The 18,926-nt window shown below is 32.6% G+C and overlaps 1 non-coding gene across 1 annotated transcript; it reads left to right on the forward strand.

Annotated features, from left to right (window-relative positions):
• Window positions 1-18,613: 18,613 nt before the first annotated feature.
• On the forward strand, window positions 18,614-18,720 carry LOC145612790 (small nucleolar RNA R71). The gene has a single exon (XR_014106713.1). It is a non-coding gene; the product is annotated as a small nucleolar RNA R71 (small nucleolar RNA).
• Window positions 18,721-18,926: the final 206 nt, after the last annotated feature.

An 18,926-nucleotide genomic window follows, 5' to 3' on the forward strand; every position in this document is an offset into this window, starting at 1 on the left:
GATTTGCCCTTTCTTGATGTCTATATTGGGTTGTGTTTAAACTTTTCGCAACATTGGGATTTTAGGGAAAATAGTTTGATAAATTAATGGAATGTGTATTTAAAGTTTTCGTTTTTTCCTGCACAACCTTTCTTCAAGAAACATCAATGCAATTATTCAACAGTGTAATATTGCAAAAACATTTACAAACTTAATTAGAAATGGATTAAATACAATTCAAAAATCATAGAGCACATATTATATACTAAAAGAAGTAATTTAACATTACATATGCAATAGTAGAGCAATTTTTCGAAACATTTACTATTTGAAAGTCTATACTCTTACCCAACCTAGTAATTACTCTACATAAATAATTATATGAGATTAACTATATGAAACTAAAAAAGAGAAACAATTACACCCTGCAACTCGCATAAACATTAACATTCAGGCAACAATTAGATAAAATAGTCCCTTGGTAGTTGGTAATAAATCATCTATTCGTACATACAATTTTTTTTCATTTTAAATAATAATAATAATATCATATGAAGTGTAAATCATTAATTTTTTTTTTAATAAATAAAAAAAGCATTACATATATTTTGTTTAAAAAAACCAAATTAATTGATGATATATGTTTAATGAAAAAAAACATTAAATGTATTAATGATAGTAAACATATTATTGAGGGTAAAAAAGTAAATACACATTTTGCACACAATTTTGTACACAATAGTGAGGGTATAATTGGTAGCACACTATTCCTAAGAGTTATTTTCTACTTTTTATAAGGTAGGGAAAAAAATAAGATAAGAAATAAAAATAATAATGAGAGAAATATATAAAGAAATAAATTTAGGGGTATAAATGTCCACGTATTATTCTTAGGAGTTAAAATGAAGTGATAATTATCAATAATAAAGGCAAATAAATAAATAAACATTTTAATTAGATGGTATAATTTTCCAACCACTTTTTATAAGGTAGGGATAGAAATAATAATGAGAGAAATGTATAAAGAAATATATTTAGGGGTATAAATGTCCACATATTATTCTTAAGAGTTAAAAATAAAGTGTTAATTATCATTAATAAAGGCAAATAAATAAATAAACATTTTAGATGGTATAATTGTCCAAACACTATTCATTTATAAAACTTGTAGTATATATTAATGAGGGTATATATGTAAATCACATTTTAAAGGGTAAAATTGGCATAGCACTATTCATAAGAGTAGGCTTGTGCTTTTTATAAGGTAGGGAGTCAGGGAGATATAAGTAAAAAAAAATACTACGTATATGGGATTTTATATTTAAAAAAAATAAAAATCTAGTTTAATACCCGTGCTATAATTAATATATAGTAATTTTAAGTGTAAAAAAAAAAGGATGTACTTGTACCGTGTACATATATATGTTACCAAAATGATTTTTTTAAAAAGGAAAATTTGATTTAAATAATACAACCTTTGACGTATTTGTTTTTAATAATCCAACCTTTTGATTATTCTACAATAATCCAAGCTTTAGGGGGTGTCTTAGATTATCAGGCCAAAGTGACCTGCAACCTGTTTCTCAGGTAATTTTTTTTTTTCATTTCATTTTAATTTTTTTGACAAAATAAAAAAAATAAAAAAAAAGATAAAAATTAGCCACCCACCTCTCTGCCGCCCTTCCCACTCTCTTTTTCCAGTTTCCGACCACCACCACCCTTACCCCCCCTGCCGACCCTCCCCTTCCCCTCACCGCAGCGCAGCTGCTGCCCCTCCATCTCCCTTCTGCGCTGCTGCCCTCCATCTCCCTTGTTCAATTACCGACTACCCTCGAAATCCACCCCAATTCCCTAAAACCCAGAACCTAAAACACCGAAAACCTAGAAATCGAAAAAGGGTTCTGCTATTCGAGGGGGCGAGCTGAGATTTCGGTGTCGAGAGAGGGTAGGCGGCGACCGGAAATTGAGAACGAATAGAGAGAAATTGAGGACGATGAAGGGCGGATGGCGGTGCGTGGTCAGTCGTGGGTGGCTGGGTGGAGGGGATCGGAATCAATGGAGAGTGAAGGGAAGGAGGAAGGAAAGAGAAAGGAAGTAAGAAGGAAGGAGGAATGAATTAGTTGCTGCCTGTTGGGAATTATGGAGGAGGAGGAGGGGGGGTGCTCCGTGCTCGGCAATTGGGAGGACCGACTGTGTCGTGCGTGGAGGTGGTTGGATTTTGGAGGGGAGGGTGGTGTCGTGTGTGGTGGTTGTTGGATTTTGGAGGGGAAGGAGTGGTGGTGGTCGATTTATGGAGGGGAAGCGGTGGTGGTGGTGGTGGTGCTGTCATGGAGGTTTGAAGGGAAAAAGGAGGGGAAAGAAAAGGGATTTTTAAAAAAAAAATATTTTTTTAAAAAAAAATTAAAATATTTATTGGACAAATGACAATCCGACACGCGGAAGGTGACCTGCACTTTTAGGTTAAGTGACTTGCTAGGCCAGATAATCTAAGACACCTCCTAAAGCTTGGATTATTGTAGAATAATCAAAAGGTTGGATTATTAAAAATAAATACGTCAAAGGTTGGATTATTTAAATCAAATTTTCCTTTTAAAAAAATTGAATTAACTTTATTGCTAAAGTAGTTAAGTTGAAACAAGAGGAAAAAATTATAATATTACTAGGATAGCACCCGTGTGCGATGCACGGGTTCACAGTAATTTATCTTTGGATTTTTGTAAATTTTATTTTCATATTTTTTTTGAGTTCAAAATGTTCATAAGTTCACTTTATTTGACCTCAAAGAAGTTAGAGCATAATAAAACCCTAGCTTCTCTCTCCTCTCTTCTCTCTCTAAAACCCTAGTCTCCGTTGTTGAATTATAAAGGGGCTTCCATCAATTTTTACCGGTGGAAAGCCCCAATCGTTGTTTCTGTGTGCTTTTATTTTTTTTTTTCTTGTTTTAGGTTTATAATAACTCTTCCTCTTCTCAGAGGAATATCATTCCCTCGAAAAACAGGGTTTTTCTTCTTCTATAGGAGGATTTGGCTCCTTCAAAAGACCAGGTTTTCTTCTCCCTTTTAAGGGAGGATTTGCTTTTTTATGTCATGGATTGCTATAAAATTGTTTCATGGGTAAAATTTTGTGCAGGATTGAAAAAGAGGTTAATATTTTGACAACAATATAACGAATCAGACGAAAAGTTTCCGCACAGCTACAACAGATCGATAGACCCCCTCGCTGAAAAAGGTTGTAAATCACAGCGATATGAAAGAGGGTATGAAGAATGTACGATTTGCAACAACGATCGTAGCTTTGCTTACGGAATGTTATTATTTGATTCAATTATTATGTATTTGTTAGATCTAAATCTCTTCGTAAATGTCATATGACTTATTTATGAATCAATTTTATTTTTTTTTATTAAAAAAAAAAAATATTTGACCTCAACTATGCTAACAACTCCTATAAAGACTCCAACAACCTAATATCAACATAAATTACCAAAATAATAGGTATCTATTCTAAATTCATTACCTAAATAATAGCTACTACCTATTTAAAATTAAGTAGCATTTTGCTTAAAAATTTAGTATTTGAGCGGGAAATCTTTTCATGATATATTGCCACGTGTACAACTTTGAAAAAAAATGACATCAGCGTAGCTACTTTAGAATTAGTTATAGATGATAAGAATTTTTTTTTGAAAGAAATGTTATAGGAATTTTAGATAAAGGTATTAAATAATAGCACCCAAAAAAATTAAAATAAAGACACCTTTTTCAAAAAAAAAAATGTTATATTTATCCCTTTTTTTTTGTGTATATAAATCATCAAATTACCAAGATACTAAATTATTAACATAGTGTTTACATTTCAATTTCATTATTTCAAGGAAATTTTGTCTAAAATCACACGCTAAAAAATACTTTTTTTGTCTAAAATCACCCACTTAAATATTGTTGCCCAAGACCATCCAAATTTAAATTTTTGTTGGCAAGGACCACCTGACTCAACATTCCGACGTTGACCATAAACTCTGGCATTGACTTGGGCATGTGACTTGCACGTGACTATTACTGATCACCCACCAAACCACATCACCACCATCACTAACCCAGCCACTATCACAACCACCACAACCACCCCAAAACCAGCAAATTCCACCGCCTAGATCTACATTTATTGGAAACCAACCCACAAAAACCCACCTACCCAACCATGAATCGCAACCACCTCCACCAATCACAAATTTTTGAGAACCCATCTACCTCCACTACCTAAATCCACCCCTTCTCCAGATCTAAGCCCACCAACCAAAACCCCACTATAATCGCTCTTCTCCTTTTCCCCAAATTTACCCACACCACTTCGAAGACCTACCCTCACCACTCGTAACCTTAGACCTACTCACTTACCACCCCAAATACCTCACCCAAACCTACAACCTTGTTATTGAATTAAAAAAATTAGGGATTATCGGAGGATGTTGTTATTATTCAAAAATGGGTGATAATATTGTAGAACTTAAGGGCTAACAATGGAGCTTGAAGATAATAGAGGAGATGAGAGAGCAAAGAGAGGAGAGAGAATGGGATAATGCAAAAAATTCGAAGGAAAAAAAAGGTAGGGGGGTCATTAAAAGTCATGTGCAAGTCACGTGGTCAGTGTCAACACCGGAGTTGATGGTCAATGCCGGGATATTGAGCCCAGTGGTCTTTGACAGCAAAATTTTGTATTTGGGTGATCTTAGGCAACTCAATTTTTTAAGTGGGTGGTTTTTGACAAAAAACAGTATTTAGCGGGTGGTTTTAAACAAAATTTCCTTATTCTAATTACCACTCATAGAGTATAAATAAGATAATTTTTGAGCTATACTTTGTTTTTTGAAATAACACTTTATTATTATAAATATGTAAAATATTCTGCAAAAAATAAGGAGTAGCAAACCTGATATTACAAGCAATTGTAGATGACTTTTAAACTTCTTTTTTTCGTCAAAAAAGAAACTTTTTTTTTAATTAAAAAAAAAAACTATTTGGGTATGAATAACTATCAATTACATTTGGGCCACAAACAAAAACAAGCCTTGGGCTTACAAAAACACGAAAGAAGAGTAAAATCGGAGTAAATATAAATCGTATAGGATGAGAAAGAGAGAAACATAATGAAAAAGATCCACATCTTTTAAAAGTATGAGAAAACTCTTATGAAAAGCATGCAAACGTTTATACCTCTAAAAAATATTTGTTTACATATTATTTGCCCTATGTATAAGTTTGAGAAGCGCTTTTTTTTTTTTTAATAATTACATTTCCTACTAAATACTCTAGCTATACCAAACATTTTCATTTTTTATTTGAAGAGACTTGGTGTTGCATTCATGGCAATCCGTTGGATAACATTTAGGTCAGTAGGCATGCTAGAATTGAGAAGCAGATCACCTGGCTCAAACCACATATCGGCTGGTATGCTTTAAACACTAATGGGGTAGCCAAAGGCTCCCTTGGTGCAGCAGGGGGAGGAACGATTATTCGTAACTATGAAGGTCAATTCATCTCGGCTTTCGCTGCATATTATGGAAGGTGTAACGCCTTTAGAGCTGAGGTGATGGCTCTAGTTCATGGGCTTGATTGCTTGAACTTGCTCGAAATCTACACGTAAGCAAGCTACAAGTTTAACTAGATAATCAAGCATGTGTTTAAGCTTTAAGGCCAGATTCACAATTAAGTAGTGAGTGTGCTCACTTGATTCAACATTGCCACAATCTGCTAAATAAAGATGACTAGGAAGTTATGGTGGTTCATTTATTCCATGAAGGTAATCGTGTGGCTGACTGGCTTGCCAATTGTGAAGTGGTTCAATCGAATAGTCTTGTTATTCTAGGTAGTGCTCCGTTGGAGCGTCGTAGGATTATTAGTGAGGATGTGCAAGGTGTGACTACTCCACGCTTTGTACCTCCTTAGTAAATTATTTGGTTGTATGTTTTTTATCTTTCTTGGTTTATGCCTCATTTGAAAAAAAAAAAAAAAAAGATTTACCTTTTCCCTAATTTTTAATGCGTCCTCACTAATCTAAATTAATTAGCTATACTATGTTTTTTGCCGCTTCCTCAATAAATCTAAATTAATTAATTATATTGAAGTTTCGAAAATATAACACAACTTCACAGCATCCATCCCATTTATTGCTTATATATATACAAATACTTATAATGAAATGTTATGCAAATAATTGTAGGGCAATAGAGCAAAATGCCAAAAAAAAAAAAAAAAAAAAACTCTCCTAAAGACTAACCACATTGCGCACATAGCACGCGTCAAAATCCCTGATTATTACATATGAGATAAGCAGAAAGAGTCGTACACTCTCACTCCGAGAAATTATAAGAGTAGTCCACTACCTGGTAATCTGGTATGGACCATAAATGCATGCCCAATACCAGAATCAATCAATCAATAACAACATACTAAAAGACATACTAGCATTGACACGTGTCATCTCCTAGTGTGTTCTTAGGTGTTTTTTTTTAATAAAAGGAGAATTGCGGAAAATAATACAACCTTTGGCCCGTTCTTTTTTAATAATACAACCTTTTAATTAATTCTTAATAATATAACCTTTGGGGGGTGTCAATTTTAAACAGGACAAAAAACTTATAACCTTTAAAACCAGTTACCCATGACACGTGTTATCATGTAATAGGTCTGAATATAAATTTTTTAAAAAAAATAAATAACTTTTAATTTTTAGTTTTAATAAAATGTTTAAAATTAAATTAGTTCCTAATTAAGACATTAATTGTAATTTATATTATTTTAGCAAATTAAAAAAAAAAAAAAAAAAAAAAAAAAAAAACCCACCCATTTCCTTTCTCTCCTCGACCCAGCCAGCCACCATATCTCTCACCCTCAAGCCACCTCCTCTCCCCTTCCCCCACGTAGCATCCATGACAGCGACCTACTCCTCCGCCGTCGACCGACCCAATTACCCCCTTACGCCGACCTCCCCTTTCTCCCCTTCCCCCTGTCGATTTCCCCTTTCCCACCACCACCAAAACCACCCTAATTCTAGCAACCAGCCACCACACAACCCACCGAAACACCACTAAACTAACTCCTTCCCTTTCTCAGACCCCGATAACAACGTCTCACCCCTTTCCTTGCTTGAAAATCACCCCCACTCCACATCCCTTGCATCGAAAAAACGTCCCCTGTTGTGTTGAATCGTGGTGAGGCTCGCGTGTCAGGGGTTAGGGTTTGGCCTGATGTTGTTGATGGAGGAAAGGAGAATGTCGGGGTTAAGGGGGCAGTGGTCGGCCGACGGTGAGGATGTTGGTCACCGGCCGTACCGTCACCGTCGAGGCCCGAGGGTGCCGCGCACGTAAGTTTGGGTGAGGGGAGAGGAGGTGGCATGGTGGTGGTTGGGTAGTTTGGGTTGTTTTTTTTTTAAAAAAAAATATCTTTAATAATTATAATTAATTAATTTATTAATTATGTTGAAAAACCAATAAAACAATGACACGTGTCACGGTAACCTTCAAAAACAAGTTACCAACAAGTAATGTCTTGTTTAAAATTGACACCCCCCAAAGGTTATATTATTAAGAATTAATCAAAAGGCTGTATTATTAAAAAAGAACGGGCCAAAGGTTGTATTATTTTCCACAATTTTTCCTTAATAAAATTCTATTAAAGAAACAAATCTTATTGACAGGGTAAAGTCGTATCCCCTCATCAAAAGTAATACCTAGGTCCTCTAACTAAAGTAGATAGGGAAGTAGGGTCGAATCCATAGGGAAACAAGTCTTTTTATTCCTAATTAATTATTATAATCTAAATTATCAAGGTAACCAATGTTGTTATAATTAAAGTCTATACTACGAAGAATAAAATTAGGGAGAAATAAAAGTAGGAGAAAAAACAAATATTAAAAGGCCTAGGGCATAGGTTCACCAATAAATAATACTCCAGGGTAAAACATATTAATCAATCATCAATGTATCAATTAATCAGATCATAAAGGGCTTTCGCTACGTATTACAATCACAGAGTTAATTTACCGGTATTAAATCTCATCTCTCGAATCTCGACTTAACCATTTATAAATTAAACTGCCTATTGAAACTAGGCCTTAATATTAATTCTCATCTCTCGAATCTCGAATCAATATTGCGTAACTCATACAATTAAACCAGCGCTAATCTAATTGCATAGTATTAAATCAATCAATAGGAAATTAATCTAGCATTGACAATCAACAATAATAAATTACCTCTTCATATTATTTATGGATCCCCACAAATCCTAGAAATTAAACTACTCGTGCATAATTAAAACTAAACTAAACAAAGCAATTAAAACAAACATATAAAAACAAGAATTAAAATAAAGTAAATAACAATTTTAAAACTAATAACAGCAAAGAGAACTAAAAAATAAAAGCAAAGTTAAGAAAACTAAATAAGCTAAATTCTGAAAGCTAATCCCAAAAGTTGCGTGATAACATGAAAACTAAAAGAAACAAAAGTCAACTCTCAAGAATAAAACTATGAAATCCCACTTAAACTAAAACTAAAGAAAAGCCTACATAAAAAAAAATCCTATCAAGCTGCGTAATTATATACTCCTAGACTCTAGTGTAGCTATCTATCCCTACACCCCCACCCCTAAACAATGCATAAACAAACCCAACAACCCTTGTAATTGTGTAGTAACTGAATAGTAATCACACTTTTTACCCATCTATAGATTAAAAAAAAGATAATAATAAAAAAATAATTCAAATCATCATTTCATTTCATTTTCTCTCTCCTTACCCATTTTCTCTCTCTTCACCCAATTTCTCTCCCTAAACCCATTGATCTACTTTTTCAAACCCAAAATTTCTACGAATTTGAGACAAATTATCAATAAAAATTGTTCAATCACTACAAAATTCAACAAAACAAGATTGAAATTCGAAAGAATAAGTGGTTTTGTTTATATTTTTGATTCAAAAAAAAGTATGAAACCAAGGTTTTACTAAAATTTTTTTGTTGTGATTGTATTTCAATACAATTATTAAAACATCAACTGTGGAAAATGCATCATGTAAGTATTTACTATACTTTTAGTAATTTTTGTTCAAAAACTAGTAAATCAAGTCATTACATTCTTCATTTTTTTTTGTACAACGAAGAAAACAGTTCCAGAAAAGGAAAACAAAGATTCTGGAAAAATGTAAGTATTAATAAAATTAATTCGTAGTGAAATTTTTCTTTTGATGAATGTTCATTTCCATTTTGATAAATGCTCATTTATACATTAGTATACTATCATTCACATGTTTTTTTTTCGAAAAAACTCTCATTTAATTAATACAAATGCTCATTCAATTCATATGTATTTAATAATTTATAGTTATTCATGTAACAATGTTCATTTTTTCATAGTTTGAAGTGGAGAATTATTTTGATGAATATTCGTTTTTATTTTGGTAAATGTTCAATCACATAATAATACATGGTCATTCAAAATTTCACATATTAACATACGATTATTAGAACATCAAAGGTGTTTGATGAATGTTCATTTTTATTGCAGTACGAAGGAAATAGTTTTAGAAAAGAAAATAAAAAATCTGAAGAAAAATAAGCATTAATTAAACTAGTTCGTAGCGGGTTTTTTATTTAATAAATGTTCTTTTCCATTTTGATAGATAATCATTTGTATATTAGTATACAATCATTCACTTGTTAATAGATGATTAATATATATGTATAGTCATTGTATTAATGTTAAATCTTTTTCATAGTTTGGGGTGGAAAATTATTCTGATGAATGTTCATTTGTATTTCATGTTCATTGATTGATATCTTTCATAGGCATTTTTAAACTAATGCATGTTAATTTATATATTAATAGATGATCATTTTAATATTCAATTATCTGATTATGTTCATTTATGTATTAAGAGTTGTTCATTTCCATACTAATGGATGATCATTTCTATACTATTATATGTTCATTTCAACGTACACTTATTCTTCCTCAAATTTAACTGAAAATTCATTTGTTTTTGTCTATTAGTTAAACAAAGAATCGTGGATATAGTGAGTTAGTTACACCACATAATATCAAGGAGAAAAAAGAAGACGACAAAAATAAGGAAATTAATCAAGAAGACATGTATTTGTGCAACATGAACCAATAACACGAGCTTGTATCTTTCAATTTTGGATCGAGAATTCAGTATGTATAATAATATGTGTGGAATTGTGTTGTATATTTTAATATCCAATATTTCAATTTTTGGTGATATAAAATTTCTATTTGATTTTAACAAGAAGGAAATAAACTTTTTTTTTTCCCAAAATATTATTACAAATCACATCCTTCAAAAGCAAACATTTAAAAGGAAATAAGCTTTTTTTTTTCCCAAAGTATATATAATGTTCATATTTTTTGACGACTTATATAATGTTCATATTAGGAAAACAATATGCTCATAAACAAAAAACTAAATATTCATAACAAATATGTATATAAATGAACATTAAAAGTCACATGCACAACTTATAATCCCATAAACACAAATTTATATGATCGTCTTTAAAAGAATTATTACAAAATAACAAATTTTAAAATATGTTCACTAGTTAAAATATATATGAGCGCCTTTAAAAGAATAAAAATCATTGAAATTCACGTGTACAACATTTATATTCAAATACAACTACAATAATCCTATAGTTTACTACAAAAAACACACATTAAACATAAATGAACATTAGATGATGGAAATGTTCACTTTCGTGTTTATGAAACAATTACATGTAATAGTATAGCTGTATGGAAATGCATTATTATTGTAATTAAATTGAATTTATTTTATATTGGAAATTATTTTAAACAACTCTTTATTTACATAAATACAATTCTAAGATGTATGTATTTGCATACATCTTACTATAAAACTTACACATAACTCTTAAAATGAACATTTAATGATACAAAAATGAACATATGTTGAAACACGAATAAACAAAAATGTACATTGGATGATGCAATACTTCTAATAATAAAAATGATTTGAATGCAGCAATCCATATAAATAAATTTGCTCATTTTTATTGATAAAAAAATTCTTAAAATGTAATTCAAAATATACTAATTTGAACAAAAACTCCTTATTATAAAAATGAACATTTAATGATATATAAATGAACATTTACCAATATAGAAATGAACATATTATAAAAAATTTACAGAAAATTCATAAATGAAAAGGGCCGGGGCGGGGCGCGCGCGGAAGGGGGGGTGCAGGCAGTGTTCCCTGCCTTAGAGTCTAGGTAAAAATTTGTACAAGCTGCGTGAATCTTGGGTATTTATAAACCCAAGATTCCCTCGTCACGAAACCGACTTCAGCAAAATAACAAGAGTTAGGCCCAAGGAATATAAGCCCGTTCCTTTCTTCATTGATCGAGCTGGTCCACAAATCACGCTCAGCTCTTCTTTGCTTGAAACTGCAAGCCGGGCCCCTTTCAACCTTTGGCCCAATTATACTCTTGGTTGGTCCGTAATATTTATTCGAACTTCTCATTAATCGAGCCCTTAATCACCAAATAAATTCCTTTAATTCGGTCTTGGGCTTCAAATATACGATCATGAAATACGATCAAATTCCAATATCTTCGTAGTGGTTTAATAAGCTCGGGAATTATTATAATTCTGCAAATTCTTACAAAATAATACCAACTCTACAAAAACACTAGAAAACGTATATTAGTAATAAAAATAGCTCCGTAGAGCCCAAATAAGTACAATTATGACCGTGGGACGGGGAATAAATATATATATAAAATAGACTTATCAAACTCCCCCAAGCCAAACCTTTGCTTGTCCCTAAGCAAAGTAATGAATAAATAAATCAAAACTTCACCCCAAATACAATTAAAATCAATAAATATAATTCAAGGTAAATCTGACAAACATGTATCAAAGTCAACCAATTAAATCCATCCAACTACCAATCTTCCCTAACAATTGTCAAATAGAGCAAACCACAAGAACATATAGAATTCAAGACTAATGCTCACACACTCAACTCTCATTTATGTGGCGAGTAAAAAAAATGTACTCAATCGCTCTCCAATCAACCCCTTTAACGTGAGCAATGCCCTCTCAAACTCACAACACTCGTGTGTTTAAAAAGACATACACTCGACCTATTAGTCGACTCGGAATATGTCAAGTCATAACTTGTATAGATAAGCAACACTTTCACATCTACACAACTCTATGCACAAGGTTGGAAGGTCTTTACAGCTTGTAATGTAAGGCTAGGGTAAAGGGTAGGATAAATTTGGGAAAAATGTGAGAGAAAAGTTATGCATTAAGGGAGCCAAATCCTGATAAACCCATGATCAAAAATAAATGATGATCATACATCTCCAACACAACTAACTCCAACAAAAATCCACCAAATACAACTCCAAAAATATCAAATAATCCCAACTCTTACAATATTCACTCATAAAAATATGATAAAATGGAACTAGAGTGAATAACAAACTTTGAACTCAAACTTGAAATATTTTCATTGAAACTCAACTTTTTTCCTCTTTTCTTTTGATCAACCTTCACTTAAATAATTTGAACATCAAACACTTTTTTTCTTTTTGCTCTTTTTTTTTTTTTTTTCATTAGAAGTTCACTTTTTTTTTTCTTGAACTTCTTCTTTTTTTTTTTTTTCATATCATCATACTTTATTTTATTTCAAGAATATTCAACTTTTAAACTCATCAAAACAAAAATATGATCAAGAACAAATTACTTCTCAAAACCCACCCAATTTGTGCAAATAATGTGCACACTACAAACTCCATCACCTCACTCACTAATAGCTCCCCTAAGCCAAGCTTGGGACTAGTAACCAATGGGGAAAACATGGCTTGTAATGTGGTTAATAACAATAAAAGGGCACAAGCAACAACATGGGTAGCAAGAAGGGAACAAATGTATCTAAATAGATCTGAAGGCCACCTAAAAGAACAAATGCCTTCGTCCTCCACATGTGCATAATAGTGAGTTATGAAACACTACTCATAGTTGCAAACCAATACTCAAATGCATTGACATACTAGGAACTAATCACACATTCCTAACCAAATCAACTAGTCAAGCACTATATTCACAAGTAGTTGGACAAAATTGACGCATGTTAAGGTTCCAAGGCAATCAAACTTCAAATCATGATCAACTAATCCTCAATATTTATCATCAATAACCAAGAATCAAAATAATTTCGAAAAATTTTCATCAAGGGGCACAGAGAAGTATGATTCATTATTCATTGGAACGTATTTTTGGATTTTTTTTAATTTTTTTCATTTTTTTTTGTATTTTTCTCATATAGGAAAGCAATAAATATATACTAAGAAATCATTAAAAACTAAACTAAACACACCAAAGAAAAAAAAAAGGAAAAAGGAAAGAAAGAGTACCTAAATATACAAGAAATCCCCCCAAGTTAAATCAGACAATGTCCTCATTGGCTTAAAGGGAAGCTTGTAATCCAAATGACTACCCTTCATCATCAAACTTGTCTCCACCACCATCCCAAACATTGCAATGCATCACCTTGGTACAATTTTGGACAAAATAGAAACAAAGTGTTAGTAAGAGAAGAGGTAAAAACGAGTCAGGTCTACTATTTTGCTCATAACTTTTTTTATACAAATTATAATGACGTGATACTAATTGAATTGGAAAGTAGACTTGAAGAGCTTTCCAATGATAGGTCACACGCAAAATTTCGTTAAGAAACGCAAAAGTTATGGCTGTTTGAAGTTGGCCAGTTTTGCTGCCGCGGTCTCGCGCCCGACCGGGCCCGTCTCCAAGCTACGACCAGGTGGTTTTTCACCAGTTGCTGCTCGATACTTCTTCTTGGCCTTAATTTCCTTCGTATTTTTGCTTGTTTGAGCAAATGCCACCCGATCGGGTGGGACTTTCACTACGGCCTCAAACTCTACAACTTGCTTCTCTTTCTCCACTTGTTCATCCTCAAACCCAAGTCCTACACAATTTAGAGCTCTTTCTATAGCATCCACATCATCTTTCCAAGTATTAGTTTTTCCTGCGGAAGATGCAACACAAAATACCGCCTCCAAGGGATCTCTAACGAGAGCTTGGGGCTTATTAGAAAAATTATTTACATCAACCACATCAACACTATAGCACTTTTCCTCTAACATGGGGCTTTTAGGAACATTATTTAAATTAAAAGTAATATTATCATCCCCTACACATAATGTAAGTTTACCACTTTTCACATCAATTATTGCCCCTGCAATATGAAGGAATGGTTTACCCAAAAAAATCGGAATTTGCAAATCTTCCTTCATATCAAGAACAACAAAATCAACAGGTATATAAAATTTACCTACTCTAACAGGAACATCTTCTAAAATACCTAAAGGATATTTTGTAATCCCCCGTATTTTTAAATATTTTATAAATGAAAATCTATTTTATTTATAATATTTATTTGTTATTTTTCATAATTTAATTTCAAAAGTTTCAAATTATTAATCTGGGTCGAAAATTATTTGAACAAATTATTTTATGCACCTTTATTCTACAATTTATGTCCAATCATACAAGCCTAACCCCATTTGTTTACTTAATCCACCCATTATTTTTATGAGGCCCAATCTTTCTTTTTACCCTACAATAATTCTCTCCTATAAATATCCCATGAATCTCCAAAAATTTCCCACACAAAAAGGTTAGTCTTATTTTCATCCTCCTTTGTTTCATTATTTTGCTTAATGTTAATTTAATTGTTTTGGGTTTTGATTTTAGTATAAAGATTATATTTTTAGTATCAAATTATATTTTAATGGTATAAAGATTATAAATTTCAGATTATATTTATGTTATAAATTTCATATTTTATGAATTATAAACCTAGGGTTTCAATTTATTGAAAATCATGATTTTAGGATTTTTATGAACAATTGATTTAGGGCTTTTATAGTAATGATGTTTTGAAATTTTGGTGATTATAACTACTGATTATTTAACTTAATTCCAGATTATTTTGAACACATAGATTCGTGTTTTAATTTTTAGATTTCCGTTCGTTAATATTAATCCCGTTTTAATCCCGATCAGGTTCTAAACTCATCCGATTTTGACAAAAAAGTAGTGTTTTCCATGTGGAAACCACGTTTTAAGAAAGACTCACTACCTATGGTAGTGAGCACCACCCTCTCGAGGCCAAATTCAACCTCTAAATATGATTTTCGGGCAGTTTTTGATTTTAACGAAGTTTTTACATACTTAAAATATTATCCTTGAGTTTGATTAATAAAATTAATTATGTTTAAAGTTAATTAAGCATAAATATATGTTTTTATTGAAGTTTCAAGTGTTGGAAATAGTTTCTAAGTACTACTTTTGATGTTTTATAAAGAGGGTTTAATCACCCATTAAAAAGAGAGATTTTAGGGGTTTTTATATAATTTTCAGATTTTTATTAGACTTTGAACTTGTTGTAATTTCATGTATAAGAGTGTATTTTAAGGTTTTTATGAAGAAAAATTTAAAGAACTATATATAAGCCTTTAATTTTTAACAAAAGGGAAGGTTTTAAAGTGTTGTTTGATTTGGTTTTGAAGGTTTTAAAGTAAGTTAGTATTGCTGTAAATTTAATTGATTGGGTATTGATTGAGATGTTATTATTTGGCTTAGGAGAGGAGTTTATTGAAGGTGATTTCTAGTTAGTAAAGTGGCATACCAATTCGTTTGCTCAAGGTACGTACAAGTTACAAAACCTTGCTTTTAGGTGCATGTTTAAGGACGGATCGAGAACTTAGTATCATGTCTAGGGATGACTGGGTTAAATTGTTTGGTTATACATTGTGAATTTCCTTTGACGTGCACTGTTCCTTATTGTAATTATTGATTATGTTCTAATTATGCAAGGTGCGCTTAGAGGCAAAGGTATGTGATTGGTGAAATGACTTAATTATTACTCATTCATGATTTAATGAAATAGGATGAGTAAAGGAATGGTTCATGTCTTATAAGACAATGTTAAGAGTTTGGGGTGCCTTATGCACTCAAGGTGTTTATACACCGAGGTAGTAAAGGAATAAATAATAAATGTTGCTTGCCACTAATAAATCAAGAATTGAAATTGAAAAGTTGTTTTACTTGATTGAATTGATATTGGATTGATTGTATTGTTATGCATATGAGTCATCACCAAGTCTAAACCTGTAAATCACGTAAAGTGCAAGATGGATGAGCAATAAAACTCTGGATTGGTGCACTTCTGGAGTAATGACAATCAGGGATTGGGGTACATGGGGTATTAGCCGTGTACTTTTCTCGAGGTCGTCTGATCTACGAGTCTCTTATTTCAAATATTTTTCAAAACTAGGAGTTAGGTGAGATCTCATACTAACTACGGTCACGGAGTCGCGCCCGTGGTCGTTGGATGTTTATTGATGTTTCCGAAAGGAGGCATGGGGTTTTTCTTTTACTGATGTTCCAAATGAAGCATGGGTTGGACAACCTTGTCTATTGCGTAATCCAATGAATAAAAATAATGATTTACCTATTATTAATTAATGGAGTCTTAGTAATATAAATAGTTGAGTCGTGTGTTGAGTCTATAATTTAATGATGCATGATGATTGATTATTAGTAGCATGTTATGGAATTCTTAATTTATTTTGCAGCTTGTATGTACTCAGCTTTGTTGATTGCGTGCTTTGTGTGTCTTTCTTTGGTCATGGCCTTTGCCTTTCAATGACCCTGTGACGATCCAATTTTTACACTTGTAATATTGGGGAGCAGAATTACCACAGGTTCTTACACATGCAGCATTCATCAGGGTTGTGGGATCTTGATTAGAGAGTTGGTTGTTTCATTTTATTTCTTTTGCAAGTTTGAATTTATTCTAATTCGATTTTATTCGACACTATTTCTTTTGGGTTTGAATTTATTTGAACACTGAATTTAATCACTTACTACTTTTATTGGGTTTTGAATAAGGGCATTAATGGTTCCAAGTTGTATGACTTAATTTGGTTTCATTCGTTGGTTTTGAAACTTATTTATAACTGATTTAGTTTTTCCGCTGCTATTTTCTGATAAAGCCTTAACGTTTGAACACGTGGCGGTAGCACGCCAGTTATTCTCTTGAATATTGTTCAGGGTCCTCAGAGGTTTAAAGAGAGAATTATTGGGGTGTTACATATTTAACAGAACGGTCGGCCATTTGTAGAGTAATATTGGTAGATTTTAATTTACCTATATTTAATTTAGAGCTCACAGATAATGGCATAACACTTACGCTAGCACCCAAATCACATAAAGCTTTATCAATCATCAGATTACCAATATGACATGGAATAGAAAAACTACCCGGATCTTTTAGTTTAGGTGGAGATTTATTCTGTAATATAGCACTACATTCTGCGGTAAAAGCAACTGTCTCTACCTCACTAATAGATCTTTTTCTAGTTAAAATTTCTTTCATAAATTTAGAATATGCAGGAACTTGAGTAATTAAATCTGTGAAAGGAACCGTTACCTGCAAATTTTTCACAACCTCCAAAAACTTACCAAACTGCTTATCCAACTTACTCTTTAAATGCCTATTAGGGAATGGAAGTTTGATAACTGGTTTCTGTACATCTCCACTCTTGTCATGGAGTCTACCCTGCAAAGAATTATCAGAAATATTAGTGCTACCCTGGAGCCCTGCAGGGCTATTAACAACATCATTTGGTATAACGGAATCAGGATTAGCAATTTTTGTTATAACAGGTTCATCATCTTTGGGCATAGGAGGCTCATCATAGTGTGAACCACTCCTCAGGATAATTGCATTCGCATATTCTGTAGGTTGTACTGGCTGTGATGGTAGGGCTCCCTGCTGGCGAGTTTGCAGAGTAGCCGAAAGTTGCGCAATCTGAGTATCTATCATTTTATTATGTGCTATCAATGAGTCAATTTGCGCATCTCTACTCTGCATCTGCTTCTGCATAGTACCTAACATCGTTTTGAAATATGATAGGTCAGAATCAAATGGAGGAGTAACAACCTGTTGTGGTCTCTGATGTGGAGGTTGGTAGTACCTCTGCTGTGGTTGTTGTACCTGTGGTGGGGGGTTAGGCACATTCGTACTATTGTACGACATATTTTGGTTATTTTTCAACCCTGCATTGTAGGTGTTGGAGTATGGACTAATTTGCTTATATGCCTGAAAAGCATTAACCTTCTCAAGTGAGCTCCTACAATTCTGCGCCCAATGACCTACAAGACCACAATTTTCACAAAATATTACAGGGTTAGTACCAATAGCAGAAACATTAGCAACGGAAGATGAATTAGAATTATTAATATTGTCTAATTTCTGGCTAATAGAAGTCAATTGTGCTTGCAAAAAGGATATAGAATCGACTTGATGTTTTCCCTTATTTGCAAATCCTCTGGGATTCCCATATTGGGAATTATGAATAGCCATCTCTTCGACAACATTACTCGATATATTCACATCCAAATTCATAAATCTTCCGTTAGCTGCAGAGTCCAAAATCATTCTTGAATTATATCCAAGCCCATTGTAGAAAGCTTGGATTATCTGCCACTGTTCTAGTTTATGATGGGGACATTCTCTCTGCAAATCCTTAAATCTTTCCCAAGCTTCATATAAAGATTCATCCGCTTCTTGGGAAAAATTTAGGATTGAACTCCTTAACAAAGCTGTCCTCTCTGCAGGGTAATATTTATTATAGAAATTCAAAACAAGAGTATCCCAGTCAGTAATACCAAGTGCAGTTCTATTCAATCCATTATACCATAATTTAGCCTTACCACACAAAGAAAAAGGAAAAAGAATCTCCCTGATTTGGTCTTGTGTGACCCCAGCTTGCCTAATGGTGTTGCAATATTGACATAAATCTGCAA

Source organism: Chenopodium album, chromosome 24, assembly GCF_948465745.1.
Source record: "Chenopodium album chromosome 24, dcCheAlbu1.1, whole genome shotgun sequence".
NCBI classification, from domain to species: Eukaryota; Viridiplantae; Streptophyta; class Magnoliopsida; order Caryophyllales; family Amaranthaceae; genus Chenopodium; species Chenopodium album.